Raw genomic sequence first — 24622 nt, forward strand, 5'->3', positions numbered from 1 at the left:
AATTTTGCCAGACTGGTGAAAATTGTCCAAAGGTCTCCTTACCTTGGTCACTGTTGGGCGTTCTGACTCCCTGCCTGGGGTAGCTTTTATACTTTTGTTTTTCAGAGAATGGTGGGTTTTGAGTTTTCAGTTATATGGATCATTAGTTGAAAGGAAGACATAAACCATGAAAGAGAAAGAAGTGTAATATTTTTTCTTTGCCTTGGGGAACTAGTTTCCCAATTCTCCAGGGTTAGCAGGCTGCTAAGATTGAGCAGGGAATGGACCAGAGGGACACTATTTCTCTTTTCATGTGTGCATTCTGCTTAGATGGTAGGGGGCTCCTCCCTGAATCCACATAGGAAATGGGACCCAGGACCTGGAGTGGGAGCCAAGCGATGAAACAAATTCTGGGAGTTGGGGTGGGAGTGTGGTGTGGTAGAGGTGGTATCAATTTCTTCTGGTGGGGCTGAGAGAACAGGTTTGGGGTTTTTCTGGGGGATCTGGCAGAGCCAAAAGGATCAGGTCCTCAACAAGAAGGCATGTCTTAAGCCAGGAGGTGGTTCTCAAACTAGAGAAAGTCTCTGGTTACTACAGGGAAGCTGGTTGGAATGACTGGGTTTTCATGTTTTAGACAGCCTTAACCATCACTGGGTACCTGACTCTAAAAGATAGGCAATTGATTTCATAGAAGGTCTGGAGTTTTTCTGAATGAGAAACAGACATTGTATTTATCCTCATATGCAAAACTCTCCTTTGGGACATGGTGGCCCATGCCTGCTATTGCTGCCATGCCTGCTATTGCTATAGCAACAATAGTTGGGAATGGGAGATCACTTCAATACTGTCCCTGAACCTGAAGGATGTCATTCAAGGACTCATTGGGCAGCTGTTGTCTGGGACAACTTACTCACCTTTTCATTTTTCTATTTTTCTCACCAACAAAACTGACAGACACACACAGAAAAGACAACCAGGATGGCCCCTACACATTCATCTACCTGAACAGATAAGGGCAGTCCAGTGACTCACACAGATCCCAGATACTGTGTCCAGCCTCTCCATTGTATCCCAAACAGAAGGCTGCTTCTTATCCAAACTTACCCCCAGACATGACAGACCAGGTGACTTTTGAATCTATTTCCTTTTGGGGTGGAAGTGCCGGACTCCTCTGAAGCCCTAGGCAGCAGTTGACCAAAGGGGTCTTAGGATACTGGAATGTTTTCAGGTTGTGTATTCCCTAGGAGTCATTAGGCCAGCACACTCTTTCCTTCTCTGAGGGTCCCCCAGACTTCCAGTGTCTTGAGGTCTGATCTTAAGTCTGGATTTGAAAGAGCAGCCCCTAACTGGCTTTTTAAGGTCCCTTTTTTGGGGGAAAAGTTAAGGTCAATAGAAAACAGAAGAGCTGTTTTGTCTACAGGGGTAAGATAATTGACTAGTAGAAAAACTACCATGAAAGGTAAGAATAAAAGTAAAAATACATATCATATGGAAGGGCAGTCATACATTATGGAGTAGGTGGTCACAGGGTATAGATCAAAGCTATCCTGAATACGTATTTTGTAAGGCAAAGAGAAAGCATACATCATGGGGTCACGGGTTCAACAAGGCAAAGGGTGGTCATACATCATGAGATCACAAGTTCACTGCAAGTTGAAAAGTATGTTTTGTGGGGTACATTAGGTTTAAGAACCAGAAACCTATGCTTGTAAGGTATGGAGACCGAACAGCAGCATGGGTTCTGAACTGGTTCCACAGTCTCCCCTTGGTTTGCACAGCCCTTCCAAATCTTTAACAAGGGAGCAAGCAGGGTTCGATGTTGTGTGAGCAGGATTCTGGCATTGAATCTTTGGTGGGTGATAGGGGTAGTAACACATTGAAAAACACAGGTCCCAAATATGTTTAATAAGAAAACTATCAGGGGACTCATGAAGAAAGAGAACCATCTTAGTCAGGAGGGCCAATCAACCTATTCCTGGGAGATTTTATTTCCCTACATAAGTCATTGATTTGGTTATCAATGGTGTGGAAGAAATATGACACATTAAAATAATACATTCCAGGGAACTGTTGACATCTGAGATTATGTTTGAGCAATAGAAAGTCTGTGGTATCTCTATTTTGTAAGATAGTCATTCTTAATTCTCCCATTTCTTGATTAATTTCTGCTAATATCTTTGCTGTAGTGTTAGTAGTTTTAGCTATTAAGCAGGCTATTTTAGAACTTTCCCTTTGCTTCTGCACAACCAATCCAGAGACGGGTGACTCAAAGGCAGCTGTGACTGCTACTGAGGTGGGGTCTAGCAGATGTAGGGCACCATCATAGTTTTCAGGGAGAGACCTTGAACCCTACTAACAGATTGTGGGAACTGACTGAAATAAATAGGTGTGATGTGTCCTAGCCTACATATGCCTTTATAACTCACTGGGAAGGCAGAATAAGTACTATTATCACTGAAAAATGTCCATCCCAGGGGTCATTGTTTTCCTTTGCGGAGTACATGACTGGAAATAGTGCTGGGGGCGGGGGTTGTCAATGCAATCAGAACATAGGCAGCAAAGGAAAAAGGCATTATTTAAAGAAATATTGGCTATAGCCCTGGGAATGTTTATGAGGCAGAATGTTCCATTGAGTTCCCTGTTAAATTGGAATAATGTTTAAGTGACTTCTATTCCATATAAATTTTTATCACAGGAGCCTGAGAATTGAAGGATCCCCTTTGGCTCAAAAGAAACTTGTATGTCTTCTGTTTGATGCTAGGTGGAGCCAAAGATTGCTATCAAATCTATTAACTGTAGATAGTGGCATTTTAGGTATGTTACTTTGATGGAAGCACCCAAGGAGTCCTGTTTCCCCTTTATCATTACATTTGTAATTTCCATTATGAGAATTTGTTAAAGAATATTTAATTATGTTGAAGTCTATATTGTTATTGTCTTAGTTAAGGTTTCTATGGTTGTGAAGAGACACCATGACCACAACAACTCTTATAAAGGAAAACACTTAATTGGGGCTGGCTTGAAGTTTCAGAGGTTTCGTCCATTATCATCATGATAGGACATGGTGGCATGCAGGCAGACATGGAGCTGCAGAAGGAGCTGAGAGTTCTACATCTTGATCTGCAGGCAGCAGAAGGAGTCTGTGTACTGGACATAGCTTGAGCATATGAGATCTCAAAGCCTGCCCTCACAGTGACACACTTCCTCCAACAAAGCCACACTACTCCAACACGACCACACCACCTAAGAGTGTTACTTCTTAAAGGCCAACCATTCAAACACATGAGTCTATGGGGGCCATTCTCTTCTGACCAACACAGTTGGAACTGGCCAAATTAGCCCATCCCAATTGCCCTCCTTCCATTTGGGTAAAAACCATTTATTATTCTTCCTTCAGTCAAATAATGGGATCTGGTGGGTAGGAACAGTCCCTGGCCCTAACTAAATATTAGGACATTTCCTATAGCAGATGAACCTTCTGTCTCCCTAGTTAAAAAAAACAGTCAGGATCAGATCCTAAGGCAAATAGGAGCATAGTTGTTAGCCAGAGGGCCATCATAGCGATAGTGAAGGGCAGCTATAAGTAAGTAGGGACAATCTTAAATATTAGAAATCTTACTTTTAAGGATCCACATTCAGTCACAGTCCACCTCTTTTGGGTTTTCTTGAACTTCTGGCGCCTTCTTAAGGTCAGATTGATAAATCCAGGGAGGAATATCAGTGATTTGGACAGCAGTGGGGGTCTGGACAGTTGCCATGTAAGGATCTTTTCACAAAGGTTCAAACCTGCTAGTTTTGAAGCAGCAAATCAGCATAGCATCTCTGAGATGGAACTGGTGATCAGGGGGCTGATACCCAACAGGTTGAGATGCTAGCATCTCTGGGCTGGAGCTGGTGATCAAGGGGCTGGTTGAGATGCCTGGACTTGAGGAAATCTTACCCAAAGTTAATTGCAATCCTTTGAAGGACTCAGAGATTAGAGTGGAGCGATCTGATAATGGTCCAGTGTGCACCTGAGGAATCATGGGGGGTGGTCTTCCATAGACTATTTCATATAGTGTTGTGGGAATTCCTTTCTGCCAATAGTTTTTGGGGTGTAGCTTTAGGGCATGGCTTCTATGTATGGATGTGATCTCTTATAAGGGAAAGGAAAGGTCTCCCTTACTTTCTTGGGAGGTAAGAGCAGAAGCAAGCTTGTGAGGTTGTTCACATCTCCCTGGTAGAATGTTGGGACATGGCAGATTCCACCTTGTCCTGTATTTTGTGAGTCTGTATTTCCCTTTGAACTCCCATTTCCTTTTGTATGCCATAATAAAGACAATTTGTAACTCTTGCATTACCTCTTGCTTTAGTACGAGGTAAACTTCTCGATAGGGGGTGCAGAGGACCCTTAGAAGGGCATAAGGCAAGAAATCACAGTATTAACCACCAGTCTCAAGGGTGTATTTAGTTAAAATTGCCTTTAAAGTTCTATTCTTCCTTTCTATCTTTCCTTAACTCTGAGGTTCATACATATAGTGGCGTTTCCAATCTATGTTAAGAGCCTTAGACAACTTGAGACAACTTGGCCATGAAGGTCAGGTCATTGTTGGACTCTAGAGATAGAAGAAGGCCAAGTCTGAGGATAATCTCCATTAATTTCTTGGATACTACCTGTGTCATCAGGGATGAAAAGGCCTCTACCTAGCCCATGACGATATTGACAAGGATTAGCAGATGTTTGCATCTATACAGTTCTGGCTTGATTTCAGTGAAGTCCATTTCCCCAAATTCACTAGGTACAGTACCTTGATTCCATTTATTTTTATTTTTATTTGTATTTATCTGAGTAAAGATAGGTCAGGCAACAGCCTGAAATGTTTTAAAGTATTTCTTGGTGCCCAGGCAACCAGACATGAGGGAAGATGAGTTCTGAGATGTTTTCGGTGACAAGGGCATCTAGTAACAGTGTAAGACATTCAGCCAATTCTGGCCCAACACCGCTGGTATAATAATTCTTCCATTTGGCAAGAGCCACCATCAATTGTGGGTTTTCCCAACTCAGAATATGACTTGACTTCTGTTCTCCTGGATTATACTCAAGGACATTTTTGTTGAAGTTAAGTTGGGGCTCAGTAATAGCAGCTAACTCTAGGATGTTTGGGGACTGGGTTCCCTGAGTACAGCCTCCTTGGCATCCTGATCTTCATAGTTGTTATCTTCAGTTTGGGGGCTTTTAAATTGTGTGTCCTGGTCAGTATATTATGGGCAGTTCAACTGGTAGCAAGACGGTCTCCAGCAATTGAATGAGTTCATGTTTATTTTTAATAGTCTTTCCTTCTGAAGTGAGTAAGCTCCTCTGTCTGTGAACATGAGCCATGGCAAAGGCATACTGACGGCCAGTGTAGATGTTCACCCTTTTCTCCTTAACCCATCACATGGCCCGCAGAATGATTATTTCTGCTCTTTGGGTGGTTGCGCCCCTAGGCAGGCCTTGTGCTTAGATGACTTCTTTTTGACCTATGACCACTGTCACCCCACATACCTGGTCTCTTCCTGGATGGAGTGACTGCCATCTGCATAGAGATCCCGCATCTCTGGTGGTGAGTGGGATATCTGTTAACTCAGGTTGTGTGCCTTGGATGACGTCCAGCATTTCCAGGCAGTTGGGAATGGGCTCTTCAGGGTTGCTACCTGGTAGCAGGGTAGCAGAGTTAATGGCCAAAGATTTGTAAAGATCAATCTGTCCTTATCTAGGAGATGGGTACAGCCTCAGATGTTACCTTTCCTATGGCAGGTGGCACATGTTTGGTCACACAAGAGGGAATAGCCTCTGCCATACTGTGGGAACTTCTTAGATTAACATTTTCCATTTCTCTTCTGGGGATGATGGCAATTTTGGAAGAACAGATGTTCCTCACTTATTGGGCAGTTGATACTCAAGACTTTTGCAGGCTTTCCTAACTGTAACTTGGCGGGGTAGTCTCCAAGAATGAAATCGTGGCTTAAAGTTTGCTCAGGAGATCCTGCCCCAATAATGGGAGAGGGCATTCAGGGGTGACAATAAAGGAATGGGTTACAGTCCCTTGACCCAAGTTGACAGCCCATCAGTGGTACATTTGTGTTGCCTTACACCCTCCGTATCTTCATTGTCTGACTGGAGAGGGGTTCTAGCAGCTCCTGCAAGACTGAGTGGGTAGCCCCAGTGTCCATCAAGAAGCCTATAGGTTGCCCCCGACATTATAGGTTTCTGGGGCCCAGGGAGCTTCAGCCCCCCTAGTCTTCCATAGCCAGGACTGGTTTAGGTGGAGATAGGTAGCTACCTGGCTCCTTGGTAGGCCTCCAGCCTTTCGATGAAGAGTCCACCTGTTTCTGCTGCAGGATCCATTCTTCTGACGTCCATCCCTTTAGGCACAGTGGTTTCTTTGTAGTGTTTTTTTCATGTTGAGAACAGCTATGCCACACAGTGCCGCCACAAGTGGCTTACCCCACCTTTTTGGCCATTTGATCTTTACTGTCAATTGTCAAATACCTTTTGGGCTCTTTCTAACATTTCTGACACATTCTTCCCTGCAAAGCCATCTATCTGGGCAGTAGGTTCCCAGAGGGCCCCTTCACCAACTAGGAGAGCCTGGCCACCTGCCAGGTCTAGATCATGAGAACCCTCATCCAGGGAGGCAGAGCAGAAACTGCCTCAGCCCAGGGCAAAATGTATCCAATTTGAATTGGGTGGCTGGGATTTCCATGGTTGATATTAACTACTGCTCAGGCTACTTGTTTATTAAAAGTGCCCCTGAACTTGGGCCATTTGAATTCACGAAATGTTCACAGCCAGGTCTGGGGTGATAAGATAGCCCAAATCTTTCTTTACTAGAGAGGGATGAAGTTTGTCAAAAATATTTTAGAACACAGGCCAGAGGTATATCCAGCTTATGGGTCTTGCTACTGTCATGCCCAGATTGCGGAGTCCCTCCAAAACCAAGGAGACCGAGTCCTCTATGTAAAAACAAAGAGCCTTTATTCAAGTTTGAACTTGAACTGTCTGTGTGTCCAACACATTGGCATGATCAGAGAGTTTTAAGCTCAGTTAGGGTAGGTTTTTTTTTTAAATCATAGCAGAGGCTGGGGTGAGGGATTTCTAAAGTTCAGGGCCCCTTATTGATATTTGTCTGGGAGTGTCCTGGTGAAGGGGAATGGGTGTATGCTGGGCTAAAGGACATCAGGTGTTCCTATCTACAATGGTTGGAATGTTAGGTATTTTATCTGGAGTGTTAGATACTTTCCCCCTAAGATGGTCTGCTCCTGGGCGGTACCTGGATAGTCTCCGTTAAACCTGTCATGGCTGGGCCCTAGCGACCCATGTAGTTGGTCCGTTTCAGTTGCCCCATGTCAGAACACACAAAGATGGACCATACACAAGACAAAACACAGAGCAAAGATAACAATAGGGACCAAAAGCAACAACAATTGGGGCCATTCAGAGATTCACCAGTTTGACCAAAGAAATTTCTTTAACAAGAGTAGCCTGCTTATTCCACTATTGGGAATCTACCCAAGAGATGCCCAATCATACAACAAAAGCATATGCTCATCTATGTTCATAGCAGCATTATTTGTAATAGCCAGATCCTGGAAACAACCTAGATGCCCTTCAGTGGAAGAATGGATGAAGAAACTGTGGAATATATACATGCTAGAATACTACTCAGCGGTAAAAAACAATGACATCTTGAATTTTGCAGGCAAATGGATGGAAATAGAAAACACTATTCTGAGTGAGGTAACCCAGACCCAAAAAGATGAACATGGGATGTACTCACTCATAATCGGTTTCTAGCCATAATTAAAGGACATTGAGCCTATAAATTTGGGATCCTTGAGAAGATAATAAGAAGGTGAACTCCCAAAAAAAGATATAGTAATCCTCCTGGATGTTGGAAGTAGACACGATCGCCAGGCAAAATTGGGAACTTGAGGGTTGGGCGAGACTGGGCCAAGGGAAGATGGGGAGAGAAAAATGTGAAGGGGAGAATGGGGGGAGCTCGGAGGAATGGGATGCTCGGGATATAGGAAGGGTGGATATGGGAGCAGGGAAGCATATATCTTAATTTAAGGAGCTACCTGAGGGTTGTCAAGAGACTTGACCCTAGAGGGGTTCCCAGGTTTCCAGGGAGACGCCCCCAGTTAGTTCCTTGGGCAGCTGAGGAGAGGGAGCCCGAAAAGGCCAGTTCCTATAGCCATACTGATGAATTTCTTGCATATCACCATAGAACCTCCACCTGACGATAGATGAAGAAAATGACAGAGCCCCACATTGGAGCACCGGACTGAGCTCCCAAGGTCCTGATGAGGAGCAGAAGGAGCGAGAACATGAGGGAGAAAGTCAGGAACGTGAGGGGTGCGTTCACTCATGGAGACGGTGGGACAGAACTAAAGGGAGATCACCAACTCCAGTTGGAATGGGACTGATGGATCATGCGACCAAACCCGTCTCTCTGAATGTGGCCAACAGCGGGGGCTGACTGAGAGGCAAAGGACATTGGCGCTGGGCTCTGATTCTTCTGCATGGACGGGCTCTGTGGGAGCCTTCTCGGCTTGGTCGATCACCTTCCTGGACCTGGGGGGAGTTGGGAGGACCTTGGACTTGGCATGGAGTGGGGAACCCTGATGGCTCCTTGGCCTTGGGAGGGAGGGAGGGGAGGTGTGGGTGGAGGGAAGGGGAGGGAAGGGGGAGAAGGAGGGGCGGGAAGGGGGAGGAGGAGCGGAGGGAGGGGGAGGAGGAGGGAAGGAGATGGAAATTTTTAAATATAAAAAGAAAATAAACCATGAGAAAGAAAAAAAAAGAAAGAAGTACATTTTTAAAACAAACAAACAAACAAACAAACAAACAAAAAAAGAGTAGCCTGCTTGTACTATCCAGATGCTGGAGTCCGCCGTTGCTTCCTAAGTGATGGTTCCTCGCTCTCCTCCTCAGTTAGGCTGCGTCTTTTCTCCTCTGTTCCTGGAATGCCTGATGTCCCTCCCCCCCCCCCCCCCAATGCTAGGCCTCTCCAAACCCTGGGCTTGGTCCCAAGTGACCTGGGACATCCTTGTGGTTCTCCTGCTCTGTTGTGCAGCCTAGGCATTAAATCCTGTTGTTGGACGCCCACATGCTGGGCCTTTCTGAGTTTTTTGGCTCCTGGTCTTCACCAGGATGTCCTCAGGATCTCAAGGCAGTCCAGGGAAAGAACTGGGGGCTCTAGTCAATTAACCAGAAATAAACAGAGGGCCGTGCGGCATCTTGCGCTGGTCTGAACAGGGGAATATTGGATCTCACCAGTGCATCCTTGCTGGCATACCACATTCCCAGATCAGGATCCCACAGAAATCAGAAACAGAAACCAGACGGATGGATGTCACAGAAAGGTAAAAAGCCTTCTTTGACTTGCCTGGTGAGGCCTCAGTTAAAAAACAAAAATGAAAACAAAAACAGCTTGCTATCTCCCTTTGAGAATGGCTGTGCTGTTCACTCTGGGAATCTATAGGATTGGGAAGCATGCCCCAGCAGGGAGCAGCACCTCTGCCAATGGAAAGGCCGAAGTAGGGGCCGAAGTCGAGTCTGGAGCATGGTGGGAGCTCACGTGGGAAGCCAGAGGTGGAGAAGGAGATGTATGGAGAGGGGGAGGTTGGGGAAATTGGATACCTCCATCAGGAAGCATAGTAATAAGGAGTATAGATCCCAAGAAGAAGTGGGTGAAGGCATGGGGGTAGGACGCAGAGGGAATAGAGCAGGGTGGGACAGGATGGAGGAGCCTCTGTGTGTGTGTGTGTGTGTGTGTGTGTTTCTGGAAGAGGAGGAGGAGATGGGGAAGATGGGTTGTAGACAGGGGAAGGAAGCCCAGTCGGGGGTTCTTGGCCTCCTAAGATTCCAGGACAGCTGTTGAGAGGCAGGTGACATGGAACTTTGTAGAGACCAAAACAGTAGAAGCATAACCCTTAAGCCAAGCAGGTGGGTTCTGAACAAGAGACAATCATTGATCAATATAAGGGACCTGATCAGGATGCACAGGGGTTGCTGTAACCTTAAGCCACAGTAGCTGGGTTCAGGGAACCAGTAGATGCCCATCTCGCTTTATAAGAGGACCAGTCAATTACACAGTCTTTATTTTGAGAGTGCACCCCCTTGTTCCTCCTCAAACCCTTAGGAGAAATTCTTTAGTTTATATCGAACGGGTGAGAGTTTAGAGTTAGTGGTCCCCCAACTTAGGTGACTCAAGAAAGTTAAAGAATAATAAGACCAACCCGGCAGCTCTGGCGGTGAAGAGAAGACCCCACTACAGACCTGCCACAGCTTGCCTGTGTGGGACTGAGTGAAAGTCTGGGGGTATCAGGGACAGTCAACTCCAGGAGAGGGTTGGTTGGACTGGAACCCGCCCTCCCCCTCCTCACCCCCAGGAAAGGAATGGTTTTTGTTCTTGCAGAAAAAAAAAAAAAAAAAAAAAAGGCAAATAAATGGACAATAAATAACGGTGCCACCCAGTGGCAGAAGTCAGGAAAACCTGCTGTAGACTCACCGAAACAAAAAGAACAAAAAATAGCACGCGGAGGTTGCCACCTAGTGGTAGCATGGTAGAATGGAGGACAACCAGGCCGACTGTTATTCAGAAATCGGCTTCCCTTTCCGGGCCACTGGACAAAGCGACAAAATCAAACACTCAAACAAACAACTACAACTCCTTTTGCCAAACTTGCCCGTCATGCGTTTAATCACTTACATTACTTACACAGTTGGCCAGCCATTCATCCAAGCAAACCTGAAGCCGATTTCTCATGAGAGGCATGGCCAGAATACAGGGTCCCCCCAAGTTAGTGTGGGGGGACCAAATCACAAAGAGAGCTCCCCAAAGGACCAGCTTGGTCCTAACCCCTAATACAGAGAAGTCCTATCCTAATCCAGAAGGCTCTGTGTCGGTCTCGTCCACCTCAACCAGAACCAGAACTTAATTCAGCACGCAAACTTAACAGTTTGTGTGTCAAAAGGACTCTTGTTGGTCTTCGTACTTGGGGAAACGACTCAATGAGAAGAGTGGGGCCCCAAAACATGTATTTGTTAGGGGGCTGCCTCTCCTGCAATCACTTCTTTGCCCAGAGCAAGGCTGAGTCCACGGGGCATGGGGAAATACCCCTGCAGCCCCCAATGTAACGATATACGTGAGGTAGTTATTGACAACCACGATGAGTAAGCCAATTAAGAGTTTTGAGGTTTTTTTGTTAATGGCCAGACCAAGAGTGGGGTAACGCCTCTAGAAAGCATCTTGGTGCCCAAGTTCAGGGATATAGCGCTTTTAAAGGCAAAAAGCACAAAGATCAAAGTTAGATGAGGGTCCGAATAACCTTGAAACGTTCATTCCTGGCAGAGCACAGTAGTTATTTTAGACATAATTTGGCAATTGCTTTTGTAAATACAGCCGGACAATAGTCAAGACCATGGAAATCTCAAATGTGTTGCCAAGGCAGTTGTGATCATGCGGAAGAGGGAGGAGGGTAGAGGGCTAACTAAGCATAAACAAAATGGGAGTGTCAGAACAGGATGCCTTAGCCATTTCAAAGCAAATGTAATTCTCCATTTGCTCCGGGGGAGAGGAGCACTGTGGGGCGACCCTAAATGCATCCACCACTACTGGGTTTAACAATCGGGAGTTGGACATGGGGACCACGGCTAGCACATAACAAGGTCCAACATGATTGTGATTATTAATGTGAGGTGGATACCAGAGCTAGTCTCTCTTGGGGGGCATGCCAAGGACTGCTGGCACATGTCCTTGAGAGCAGCCTGTGGCTTGGCACTTGCCTTTAATGTGAGAACTGTTTTGAGAAACTTACTGGCAAAAGAGATTGCTCAGAGGATTCTGAGCAGCTGCTGTCCAGACTCCAGGCAAACAATATTGGCTCAACCCTGACATGGGAATCATTTCAAGGGAACGGTCCCTTCATTCTGGATCGAGCAGATGCTGCAGTGGAGGACATGTGTCCACTCAGAGCAAGGTTGAGAGAATCAAATTAATTTCTTTTATGACCCGAGGCGAGTTTGAAATTGGCTCTTCCGAGATGAAAAAGGAACCTTGGAGTCACCCATGAGGCTTCTGCTCCCCTCTGCCTCGGCTGCCTCTTCCTGCCCATCAGGGCTACGGCAAGTTAATTGGGGTGGGAGTTCCATCCATCCTGTGAGGCAGCAGCCTCTTGCCATGCCGGAGACACAATTTCCAAACATTGCCCGTGAGAAAGACAACCAGGCAGTCCCAGTTAGGTAGGGTGCCTGAGATAGATTTTCATGACTTCGTGGAGGGGGCTGTCGGGGTTTGACTGCAGCACCAAAATAAGGAGGGAAGGCAGAAGAGTGAAAGCCACAAGCACCTTTGCAATCCTGCAACTGGCAGTGGTGTGTGCGCACGTGTGTGTGTACTCGTGCCTGTGTGTGCATGTGTGTGTTCCTCTTGGCCTCTGCTGCTGAGTGTCTGGTCTCACATTTGGACAGCATGCTGAAACTAGAATAACCATATGTTCTTGTTCGCTGGAACACTCCTGCCTGTATGCCTGCTGTCCAGACTTGGCCTTCTCAAAAGCACTCTGTTTTGGGCAATGAATTACAATGGTTGGCCTAATTCGGAGTCCTCAACCTTAGTGCTGTTGATGCTTTGGGCTGGAGTTTTGACTAGTTTCATGTCAACTTCACACAAGCTAGAGTTATTTGGGGAGAGGGGACCTCAGCTGAGAAAATGCTCCCGCCAGACTGGCCTGCAGGCCGTCCTGTGGTGCGTTTTTTCTTAATTCACAATTGATGTGGGAGGGCCCAGCTCATGGTGGGTGGTGCCACCCCTGGGCTGATTGGTCCTGGGTGCTATAGGAAAGCAGGCTGAGCAAGCCACGATGAGCAAGCCGGTGGGCAGCACTCCTCCATGGCCTCTGGACCAGCTCCTGCCTCGAGTTCCGGCCCTAGCTTTCCTCAGGGATGGAGTGGGTAGACAGTTGTAAGCTGAACCAACCCTTTCTTCTCCAAGTTGCTCTTGGCCATGGTGTTTATCAGGGCAATAGAAATGCTATAAAGACAGCGGGGCAATCTTTTCTCATTTTCTGTGTGTCTACCCTCAAGCGGGTTTTGGATATCTGAACTTAGGACCTCTGCTTTTCTGCCATGCATTTTACTCGCTGAGCCGTTTCACTCCTGGCTCCTTGTGAATTATTAAGAGGTTCTCACAACTTCAAAGAGTCTTGGACCAGTACCCCATATACGGTAGGCACTTAATAAGTGGTAGCTGGACACACCCCCTTCTGAAACTGTCTGTAGTCACCATGTTGGATCTGTGTGATTTTTCTGTACTTCCTAGTCTACTCCTTTAAGGAGAAACCCCTTCTGCCTGTGGGTATACAGGACAGCCAAGCATATTTTTCCAGCTCCTATGTCCTCTGACAGGCTGCAGTGTGGCTAAGGATTTGTCTTGTGGGGATCCATGCTTTTAGGGGCGACCCTCTGGGCTTTGAGTGGCTACAGCCTGCCCACCCTTAGACCCTCCAACCTAGTGCTATTCAGCTCTGAGTGAGCATTCAGGTGTGGATTGCAGTTCAGAGAGTTGGGGGGTGGGGGTGGGCTGTCCTGACACATGGACACAGGTGCCACTGGTCAGCAGACCCTACGTGGAGTGGTCTTGCCAAAACACTGGCTCTCAACACAGCCAACTCAAGAGCTTTGCAATGGGACAGATGACTCCATGCAAGCCCATGAATTCCTGACTTACATAGGTGAGGTCTGGCCACAGGGGCTTTGAGGCTTCCTGGTGACTCACCTGCAGCCATGCTGGGGCTCTACCGCTGTGGAGGGAGAGCTTCCCTCTGGTCCTCCTGAACCATGAGATCATGATTTCTTTGATGATATGAATTCCACCCATTCTGTTTTCTTAGATTTGTGTGTGTGTGTGTGTGTGTGTGTGTGTGAGAGAGAGAGAGAGAGAGAGAGAGAGAGAGAGACAGAGAGAGAGAGACAGAGAGAGAGAGAGAGAGAGAGAGAGAGAGAGAGAGAGAGAGGGGGAGAGAGAGGGGGAGAGAGAGAGAGAGGAGAGAGAGGAGAGAGAGGCACACACAGAGAGAGCAAGAGTGCTCTCAAGTGTTTTGCCATAGGTATCACCCACATTTTCATTACTTATTTATTTTTGAGACAGGGTTTCTCATTGGCCTGGAGCCTGTTGATTGGTTAGGCCAGCCGGCCAGTGAGCCCCAGGGACGTGCCTGTTGTCATCTCCTCAGTGACAGGATTACAAGAACCATAGCAGGCCTTAAAGATAAAAGCTTATTTTTATTTTATGTGTATGGGTGTTTCGCTTGTGTGTATGTGTGTGTACCGCATTTGTGGAGTACTCACGGAGGCCAGAAGACAGCATTGGATTACCTGGAACTGGAGTTAACAGGTGGCCATGAGAGACCATGTAGGTGTTGGGATTTGAACCCAGACCCTCTGTAAGATCATCCAGTACCCTTAACAGCTGAGCTAACTCTTCAGCCCTTCCTCACTAGGCTTTTTATATGGGTCCTGGGGATCTAACTCGGGTCCTGATGTTTGTGCAGCAAGCTCTCTACTGACAGAGTCGGATCTTCAGTCTAAATTCCCTCTTTTTAATTGTTTAAGGTTCCTGTCACTTGCAACCTAAGGATCTTAGTAGTGAGGGAAGCAGAATCAAAGTTCTTTTTAGTATGTCTGACCACCCAGTTCTCATGTTACCCCCTCTCTTGAATGGGGTTTTGATTTTTTTTTTCTTATTTTGTTTTGAAACAGGGTCTTGCTGGCTTGAACTGGAGATCCTGCTGATCCAGCCTCCTGAGCACTGGGATCCAAGCTGACTTGGGTCACCATGGCTGGCTAAAGGGCTTTCATTTGGTTGGGTGGTACTGTAGGGAATGTCCCCTCGCTCTTTGTCCCATTAAGGTGTCTGGGGACTGCTTCTCTCTAGAAACACTGAGTTCTCTTCTTAGGTCCAGGTCTTGGTTTGGTGGATGCCAGTGTCACTGGTGTTTGACAAGCCAGGCCAACTGACGGGGGTGTGAATCAACCTCTCACCTGTCAGGTGGTGACATCGGGCACTGATGGTCTGCAGCAGGCAGAGCTGCCAGCACCTGCTGGGCGACCACCTTTCTGTCTAAGGCACAGGCTGTTTGGACATTTCTGCCACTCGGGTATAGCCATGGGCCCTTAAACCTATCTACATCCACCCAGTGGAGATTCCTTCTATTCCAAATGGACCTTTCTGACCTGGACCAACTGACTATGACCCCAGAGAGTCTTGCCAGGAACACTCAAAGCAAAGCAGCTGGAGCTTTGTCCAGATGTCTTACTTTTCTTCCAGTCTGTCTGCTTGGGTGTTTTCCTTACTGTAGAGTTGGTAAGTTTCTAACAGGCAGGGCTGACATTTAGTAACGCCAGTGGTGGCAACATTTCCAAGACTAGGCAAGCCTGAGAGGCTGCTCCTCTGTCTGCCCCCAGGGCCCCAGTTCTCCACAGCCAGGCATTGAAGAGTTGCTGTCTGAGCAGCAGACGTGACTCCATGATGTGGGAGAGTCTTCTGTTTGAGTTGATTTCATTGGCTAATAAAGAAACTGCCTGGCCCATTTGATAGACTGCCCCTTAGGTGGGTGGAGTAGACAGAACAGGAAGAGGAAGTGAGGTAGAAGGATCAGTCAGATGCTACGCCTCTCCTAAGTTAGTCAGACTGCCGTGCCTCTCCTCAGAGAGATGCCAGATGCGACAAAGCCAGCCGCCAGGTCAGACATGCTGAATATTTCCCGGTAAGACACCAACTCCAGAGCCAGTGTCTCTCCATATTTAACCCACAGTCAGTGTTAAAGGTAGGATGTTTCCTGCTTCCTCAGCCTGCAGCCCTGGGAAAGAGGCTGAGCGTGACAGGGCCAGTATGAGAGGCACAGAAGCCAGAGCCAGACTTGCTTTCCTTGAGGAGAGGGCCTGGGTTCAGAGAGGGGCTGGAGCAGAAGCTTGCCCTCCCTTTCTGGTTATTTTGATCATATGCTTGTATTGCAGGAAAAAGAAAAAGAAGAAAAAGAAATAGAAACTTCTGGAAAAAGATGCGAAGTGGAGAAAGCTACCTACACCCTGTTATCAACAGTAGATTCTGACTTGCTTGAATGCATTCATGTGAAGGGCAGAGGTCAACCTGGGGTGTCATTCCTCAGGGTCATCCACCTCTTTTGGGAGACAGGATATTCCTCTGAGACCTGTGGCTTAGGAGGTAGGCTAAACTGACCGGCCAGTGATTTTCTCCTGTCTCTGCTTTTCCAGCGTGGGGATTACAGAAACACCACCCCATGACTATCCTACTTCTTATACAGGTCCTAGAGCTCAAACTCAGATCCTCCTCTCTCTCTCTCTGTGTGTGTGTGTGTGTGTGTGCGTGTGTGTGTGTGTGTGTACGTGTGCACATAATACTACCAACAGAGCCAGTTCCACAGCCTTCATATTTACCTTTAATCCTTACTAAAAGGCAGAGGTGGTGGTGCATGCCAGCAGACCCAGTGCTTGGAGGGCTGAGGCAGAAGGATTGCTATAAGTTGGAAGCCAACCTGGGCTACACAGTGAGATCCCATCTCAAAAACCTAAATATTAACAAAAATAACAATTAATACACTAAAATAATAAAACAATCAAAATAATACTACTATCATGAATAACCAATTTCTTGGTTTTGATACTAAAATTTCCATATTTCTGGAAACTCATCAGCCTCAGGCCAACCAAATGGTTGTTGGTCACCTACTGTTACTCCAAGACATGGTTAACCAAAGACATTCTATGGAATAGGTGCTTGTATGGGTCATGGGGCTGGCTAATGGTAGACAATGTTAGTTAAGGACTTAGCTGGTCAGTGGGCACAGTTTAAGGCTGCATAGCTATTAAAGTTAATGGTAGAAACGGGGCTTAGTAAGCACTGACTGCTGGAGAATCTGGGCTGAGGAGACAGCTCAGTGGTTAAAATGATTGCTGTACAAACAGGAGGACTGGAGTTTGAATCCCCAAACCCACATAAATGGTGGATGTGACAGAGACAGAGGATCCCCATAGCAAGTTGGTTAGCTAGAGTAGCAGCCATATTGTTCAGCTCTGGGTTTGATTGAGAGACCTTGCCTCAATGAATAAGGTTATAGGGCCGTGGGACATGATTCCTGATGTCAACGCAGGGCCACCACATGCACAGCCCCTCACATATATGCACACGGATGCAAACATGCATGCATACACATCCACACACATGCACAAAATGGAAAAATGGGCAACAGTGAACCCCTCCCTGGAAAAGAGCCCTGAACCCTATTTGCCACTCCACATCACAGGAGCTCTAAGAGATGAGAGGGCTGCTTTTGGACCCTGTGTTTACAGCCAGGAATCTTGGCTCCTATCTAGCTGAATACCCTTCCCAAGGTCACGCTTTGAGTTAGTTTTGGGCTTCCTACGGCTGGAAGTCAGAATAGATTTATGCCACAGCAGGGACCCATTAGGAGACCTGCCGGTTGGCTTAAGATCGTGCCTGGCATCTCCTGGAGGAGAATGGCTGGCACAGGCCAATGGGTATCTGGGGCCAGGGCCTGAGCCCACGGCTGGGGGCTTCTGCTTAAAATTTACATGTTCAGCAGCAGTAGCCCGGAGCAAAACAACCTAAACAAACTCTCGGAGGATGTTTTGGACTTGATTCCTGCAGCTTGGTGAGATAAATAAGATAATGCTGGTGCGTCTCTAAGGTTGGGTGATCCTATCGCTACTACACTTGAAATATTCATGAGGGAGGTGGGAGGGATGGGAGGCAGCTCCGGAAACATATTCTGTTTTGAAAAGATGGAATTCAAAGGCATGAAAAATGAATTTGGGGAAATTAATGTTGGGGTGGGGAGGAGGGGTGGGCATAATTATTGCCCGGAAGCAACAAGGAAGGATCTGGGAGGATGTGTGTCTGTGGGCTATCATCAGAATTTTCCATCGGGCCTGGAATATTTGAAATGTCAGTTGTCTCCTACATCACTGGACGTCAACCCTTGACTGCATAATGGATGATTCTAGTGAGGATTAAAGAGTAGAGTGTGCTGGCAGGGGCATGGACTAGGGAGGGTACGGCGGGGCAGGGGAGGTGGAAAGAGAGAGGGAGAGACACGAACTAACTGCTATAAATTATGAGTGTATTTCTGCTCTCTCAGGAGTGTGAGGCTGTGCTTCTCTGTACGTATGCGTGTGGCGGCCTCAGGTGTTCTTCCTCGGTCTCTGTTCTAGTTTGCTTTCTGTTGCTGTGTTCCCATGTCCCTGGAAACTCCTCAGCCTCAGGCCAACCAAATGGTTGATGGTCACCTGCTGTTACCCCAAGATATGGTTATCAAAACCGACAGGAAGAGGAAAGGGTTTATTTGGCTTCTAGGTTGTAGTCTATCATTGAGGGACACCAATAAAGGAGTTCAAGGAAGAAACTCGGAGACAGGAATTAAAAGCAGAAACCATGGAGGATCATCCATGCTTACTGATTTACTTCTGGGCTCATGTTCAGCCACCTTGCTTATACAGCCCTGACCAACCTGTGTAAGGATGGCGTATGGCCCACTGTGCTCTCCTGCACCAATTAGTAGTCAAGAAAATACCCCACAGATAAGCCCACAAGCCAATCAGGAGGCTAGTCCTCATTTGAGGTTCCCCCTTTCCAAGTATGTCAAGTTGACAACCAAGATTAGCCAATACAGATGCTGTTCATCTGTTCTGGTTTTTTGTTTGTTTGGTTTTGTTTGTTTGTTTGTTTGTTTTTGCCTAGAACCAGTTGATGGGGCTGGGCTGGCTGGGACAGTGACCCTGACCTGACTTTTGAATGTGGGTTTCTGAGGACTGAACGCAGGTCCTGGACTTCCTTAGCAGGGCTTTGTCGACCAGGCCATTCCCTAAACCTGGCTTTGCTGGAAACACCTTACACATCTCCAAGCCCAGCTTCTCCCTTTGTGAAGGCTCTCGGGCTGGACACCTCCTCTCTCACCCACAGCGGAGCTCATGACTGTGATGATAGGTAATCTTGGTTGTCAACTTGACTACATCTGGAATTAACTAAGACTGAGTGACTGGGCACACCTGTGAGGGATCCCTTCCCCAATTAAATAATTGAAGAGGAAAGACTCACTTTTAAGCCTTATCTTTGAGATGGCAAGATCCATTTTAACCCATTTTTTTTTTTTTGAGACAGGGTTTCTCTATCTATCCCTGACTGTTCTGGAACTCATTGTTATACAGACCAGGCCGGCCTCAAACTGGACTCACAGATCCACCTGCCTCTGCCTCTCGAGTACTAGGATTAAAGGCATGTATCACCATGCCTGTCAGAATGCATATCTTTTGAGGTGGGAAGATTCACCTTTCACCTGTGCCAACCTTTCTGTCAGCAACCTATATAAAGGACACGGAAGAAGGAAGCTTCCTGTCTTTCCCTGCTTGCTCTCCCTCTCACTGCAAATCCATTCCTTCACCGGTATTAGAGCCTCCTTCTTTATGATTCTGATGTCTACGGAAGACCAGCTGAGGCAACCAGCCTGGTAGACTGAGTAACTGTTAGATTCTTGGACCTTCTGATGGTAGATAGCTATTGTTGGACTAGCTGGAAAATAGCCTATAAACCATTTTAATAAATCACCTTTACACACCACACACACACACACACACACACACACACACTTAACCTATTAGTTCTGGTCCTCTAGGAAACACTAATACAATACTGTACTCTGAAGTTGGGAGCATCTTTGGGAAAACAGTCGATTATACTGCTGGGAGTGGGGGTGGGTGGGAATATAGATGGCTTTCTCTGATTAACGACAGCTGTTGTGAAAGTCATCCATGTCTACAACATGGAGTTGAGGCCAGAGGAATCGCTCTCTTAAAAACAATCCTTGTAGTATGAAATAGGTACAGCAATTCTTGAAAGCTGTGGTATCAAAGCAAATGAAATCTACATATTGGTTTCAGACCAGCAGCCAGAGTCACTTGGGTGCTGATTGGACAGGTGAATTCTAGCTCCCTTTCAGGCCTCTCATGTTGGAGTCCACCTTCCAGTCAGATTCTCCAGGCGAGCCATGTGCAGAGCGGAGCCTGAATGACAGCAACTCTGCTTCAGCCAGAGATGCTCAAGGGGGTGAGTTGGTGGAAGTTGCTGTGCTGGTTAGTTTCTGCCAACTTGACCCAAACTAAAGACTCCTAGGAAGAGGGAGGTTTGAGGAATTGCCTTTATCAGGTTGGCCTGTGGGCATGTCTGAGGCATTTTATTAATGATAGACGTGGGAAAACCCAGCTCACTATGAATGATGCCGGCGCTGAGCAGGCGATCCTGGGGTGTAGAAAAAAAACAGGCCAAGCAAGCCAAGAGGATCAAGCTAGTAAGCGGCATTGCCATGGCCTCTGCTTCAGTTCCTGCCTTGACTTCCCTCAGTGATGGACTCACTTTGACATGGCAATGTAAGATGAAATGTACCCTCTTTTCTTCAAGTAGGTTTTAGTCAGTGTGTCTCTCATATATGTTATGCAGATATTTCAACCATGACAACACACACACACACACACACACACACACACACGCATGCATGCACTCATACATGCACACACACCTCCTACCCCTGCCCCACATATGGAAGTCAGACAACCCCAGGCACTCATTGATCCTCAGGTGCCATCTACCTTGCTGCTATTTTTGATTTTGTTGTTTCGTTTTTGTTTTTGAGGCAGGGTCTCTGTTTCTTATTGATTTGGAACCAAATAGGCTGGGCTGACTGACCTAGGATTCTGCCTGCCTTTGCGGCCTGGAGTCGGGATTACAAATCCATGCTCCCATGTCCATCTTTTTATTTTCCTTTTTCAAAGCAGGGGTTCTGTGTATTAAACTCAGGTCCTCATGATTACAGGGCGAACACTTTACTAACTGAGCTATTCCCTCAGGCTCCTTGTTTCTAACCGCTACGTGTGATTGCTTTTCTGAAGCCAAACACAGCTTTTCGGACAACAGCCAGCTATGGACTGGGCTTTCTGCTCTCGTGTTCAATTATGTCACAACTTGTGTGACCTGTTGTTGTCCTGATTTGTCCAGGTCTAGGGAGCTCCCTGGAGGATGGCTGGGTGGTACCTTTGTAGCATCCAGACTCCGAGCATGCGCACCTGTGACTTGATTGCCGTAGTTCAGGGCACTGAGCACGTGTTTTGTACAAATCACGGACGATGTGTGGCCCAAATCCCAGACCCTCTGCAGCGCTCAGGGATGTAGCCAAGTCCCCCCCATTCTGAAAATATTTATCTACTAGATGTCCAATTCCAATCTCTTAACAGCTTGACATAATGCTGCTGTGAACAGATGTGGTGGGCTGTTTTCGTGATTATTCTGGGATGCTTGCAGCATGTAGGTTAGACACGCCTGTGCAAGGCTCTGAGTCAAGTCAGCCAGCATGCACATAGACCAGCGTTCATCCTTAGAGCACTTCTGAAGTTCGTTGGAGGAACAAGCCAGCTAGAGTTGTGTGATAGAAGGTACGTATTGCCAAGGTTCAGTGCCAGCTCAAAGTGTCCATGTGGCCTTAGCACTTCATTTCACTTGTCTGGTCCTTGCCTGTAAGGCGAGTTGGTATTTGAAGGCAGGTTCTGAGTCCTTTGTACTGGGCTCTGTGCCAAGCACTTTTGGGAGCTATTTCACAATAAGGTTTGTATGATGATCTCATCAGTACTCTGGATAGGAGCAGGAGCTCTGGGGCAAAACACGGTCCCAGCTGTTGGCAGCAGAGTCAGGATACAAAGCCACACGGTGTGGCTCCGAAACCCACACTCAGCTACTTTGCGATGCTGACTCCGACTATTTCTGTGGTGATGTAGACGTGAAGAGACATACCAATTAGGAACCCCAAACCAGGAGGACCCAAGCCAGGAGGTGGCCATGAGGGCAGCCCAGGAAGTGTTTACAGAAGCATCTCCTCACTAATGACATCCTTAAGGCACCTCTGGCTCTGGACACCTGCTGAATTCACCCTCTGGCTTCAGAGTTCCTTGCAGCTTCCCTGGCAGAATGCATTTGATGTGATCAGCGGGTTTGAGGCACAGCTCAGGCCCTAGGAAGTGCCCGTCTTTATGGAGAAGTGAAACTAGAATCTTCTAAGGGCAGCTGGCCTGTCATCTGATCCTTCCTATGGAGTGTCAGGAAGGAGTCAGCTCAGTGAACCTGTGGCTGTGGCTGTCTGCTGAACATCTTTGATCTGTTTGGTGCCCTGCGAAGGGGAGCAGAGACTTTTCTTGCCTCCCTCCCTCCCTCCCTCCCTCCCTCTCCCCTCTCTCCCTCCCTCTCTCTTTCTCCCATCATTTCAAGAATAAAAGTGACCTTCTCTTCTCACCCTGCATCTCTTTCTTGCTATTTTTCCCCACAGCTAGTGACTATATTATTCAAACCACAAGAAAGAGGGCCAGAAAGTGTAACTATTCCATAAATTTTTACTGAATAAATACATCAGTGTGCGCATCAGTATGTGTAAGGCTTTATATTAAACTTACCACATATATGATTTCCCTTAAATCTCACAATAGCCTCAAAGATAGTGTTCTTTTATTCATGGTTATATACAAACGTTCCCAGAAAGGTCAAGTAACTGTAAGGTGCGCGCGCGCACGCACACACACACACACACACACACACACACACACACACACACACGCATGCACACCAAGAATGCAAATTTAGTTGTGCCTTTCTTCAAATACGACACCATTGTTCTTTACTGTTTTCCTATGTGGGCACACAGTTTCAGTGTTCACACATGTACTCCCTGCAACACAGCTGCAGCTACTTCGTCCTGTGTAACACGCACATATATACTGTCTACACATAGAATGTACCTGTCATCTTTTGCTGCCTAAGAAACAAGCCCCAAAGCTGCAGTGGGCTATACAAACAAAAATTTATGTCTCACACCTAGGTCTGAGGTTTAGCTGAGGAGGATTGCTTTAGGTGGTGACCAAGCTCAGGTTCAATTCTTGCATTTGCTTGTGAGGCTTGGCTGGAGCAATAATGGTTTCTTAGCCATTTCTAGAAAGGTGAGCAGAGCCATCTGGGGCCTTTTAAGGCTGGAATGGGTATGGGGTTACTTCTTCCCTTGTTCTGTTGCAAAATCAAGCCTGATGCTAAGGAAGAAGGGCTTGTGCTCTTTTCACAATGGAGGGGCTGGTGGGCACCTAACTGTTGAGTAATGGTAGCCATGGAGAAATCAAATAAGTGCTGGCAAGGATGTGGATAAAAGGGGACCACTCACCCTACTAGTGGGGGTATAAATTAGGCAGCCACTATGGAAATTGTTATGGCGCTTCGTCAAGATCTAGCATGTGACCTGCCCTTCTGCTCCTGGGTATTTGCTCTAAGAATTCCAAGTCAACACCTCGAAGAGACATTTACTATCAAGGCATGTCTCTGCACAGCACCGTGCACAATAGCTAAGCTGTGGAGCCAACCTTGGTGTCCCTGTGGAGGATCAGATGAGTACAGTGTGGTTTGTAGCCATCCTGAAGCCACAAAGATGAAGGAAGTTATGTCATTCTCAGGGAGCGTATGCTGCCAGAGATCATTCATATCGGAAGGATTGAACCCGCCTCAGAAAGACAGATATCATATGTTTTCTCGTTTGTTGGTTCTAGACTTCATCTAGACACCTTACATGTACAGATAACATCAAAGTAGAAGGAAACTATCCAAGGGGACTAATGGGTCCAAGGGGACTAATGGGGAAAGGAGAGGGAAGAGGAGGATCGTGGGATACAGGGGTGTGGCTATGCTCAGAACACATGGCATTTTTACATGAAGTGGCCTATGTAGCCCAGTAAAATGAAACAATCGAGATAGAACCCCAATAAAACAATGCCCTGGTGTGTCACATTTTCAGCATGCCAGCTTGTACTTGTGCGGCTTGTTCCCATGAACTCAGACACAACGACTTTGTTTGTGGGCTTTTGCAGAGACCGATTTTCTATTTGAAAAGTGGGGTTCAGGGTGGCTGGCTTGAGCTGATTACACACTCTGAGCTTCCCCACATTGTAAAGGGGTAGTAGGGGCAAGGTCTTGAACTGCGAACCCACCTAGGTGGGTTATTTTCTGTGGTCACCCTGTGCTCTCACAGACCCCTCAATGAGCCTCATAGAATGGTGTGTGAAGTGGGTGTGAAGCAGGTCCCAAGTGCACAGAACACAGGATGGAGCAAAGGGTGGGGGTAAAAATCCCACAGGCTCTCTGTCAGCATCAGCCACTCCTATTAAAATGAAGATGGTTCTTCCAACAAAATTAGCTCAAGTGGGGCTTTGGTAATGCCTCATTTGGTAAAGTGCATGCTGGGTAAGGTTGGAAGCCTGACCCACGTAAAAATGTCCGCTGTGGTGGCACACGCTTGTAATTCCAGCACTGGGGAGGCAGAGACAGAGACCCCTGGAGCTCACTGGCAGCCAGTCCTATTGACTTGGCAAGGTCCAGACTAAGAGACCTTGTCTCAAAAAAAATGGCTGAAACATCTTCACATGTGTGTACACACATACTTCACATTAGTGTATGTGCACCCCCACATGTATACCCACATGAATACACACACACACACACACACACACACA

Source organism: Arvicola amphibius, chromosome 1 (genome assembly GCF_903992535.2).
Source record: "Arvicola amphibius chromosome 1, mArvAmp1.2, whole genome shotgun sequence".
In the NCBI taxonomy this organism is placed as follows: domain Eukaryota; kingdom Metazoa; phylum Chordata; class Mammalia; order Rodentia; family Cricetidae; genus Arvicola; species Arvicola amphibius.